Source organism: Poecilia latipinna, unplaced genomic scaffold, assembly GCF_001443285.1.
Source record: "Poecilia latipinna isolate Pla-1442-1.1 unplaced genomic scaffold, P_latipinna-1.0 Scaffold35, whole genome shotgun sequence".
Taxonomy (NCBI): domain Eukaryota; kingdom Metazoa; phylum Chordata; class Actinopteri; order Cyprinodontiformes; family Poeciliidae; genus Poecilia; species Poecilia latipinna.
In genome coordinates, this window is record NW_015112651.1 from 306220 (window position 1) to 307040 (window position 821).

Below are 821 nucleotides of genomic sequence, written 5' to 3' on the forward strand. Positions count from 1 at the left end.
TTTTTGGATTTAATTCCCTTGGAAAAATTTTTTGAATTTTTTTTTTTTTTTTTTTTTTTTTTTTACTTTTAATCTGTCAGAAGCCATATAAAAGTTAGTCTTTATTGGCCTGACAGAAGGACAGTCATATAAAAAGCTCTGAAGTTCACAAACTCTCTAAAAAGTAGGCTTTGACCTCCCCCTGGTGGTCAAAGCTGCACTCTTTCAGATTGCAGCTTTGTGCATTTAGTCTGACAATGCAAGGCCACGTTAGAAGCTGATTAATTAGATGTCAAAATACACCAGCAGAGCATTTTACATGTCTTTACCATTGCTATAATTATGCTTGAAAGCTATTTATAAATCAAGGCTGCTTCAAATCTTCAATCACTTTGTCGTGTATGTCAATGTCAATTTATTTATGAAGCACTTCAAAAACAGCTAATAAGTGCACCAAAGGTGCTGCGCGGTATTCTGAAAACCACAGATAAGAACGCATAAGAATAAAACACAATAGATTAAACAGACAGAACAAGTAGATTACAATGTCAGGGCTTATGATCTAATGGTGAAGAGTTATTACTGGTCTGAACGGGTTCTACGGTGCAATGGTTTGCACTCTGACCTTTGAAACAAGTGGTTTGAGTTAAAGTCTGAGTAGGGCCTTCTGATAGTGCACATAATCTTTTACACAAAGCAACATTTTCCAGACAGTAGCTGCTCTCAGTTTCTTCAGTTTGCTAAAGGAAAGACTTTTTTTTCTTTTTTTAGCTGTTAAGATTTAGCTCTTGATCATTCTGCTAGAGCTTTTAGAGGTGGAAGCAAAACTCATGGCTTGTTTT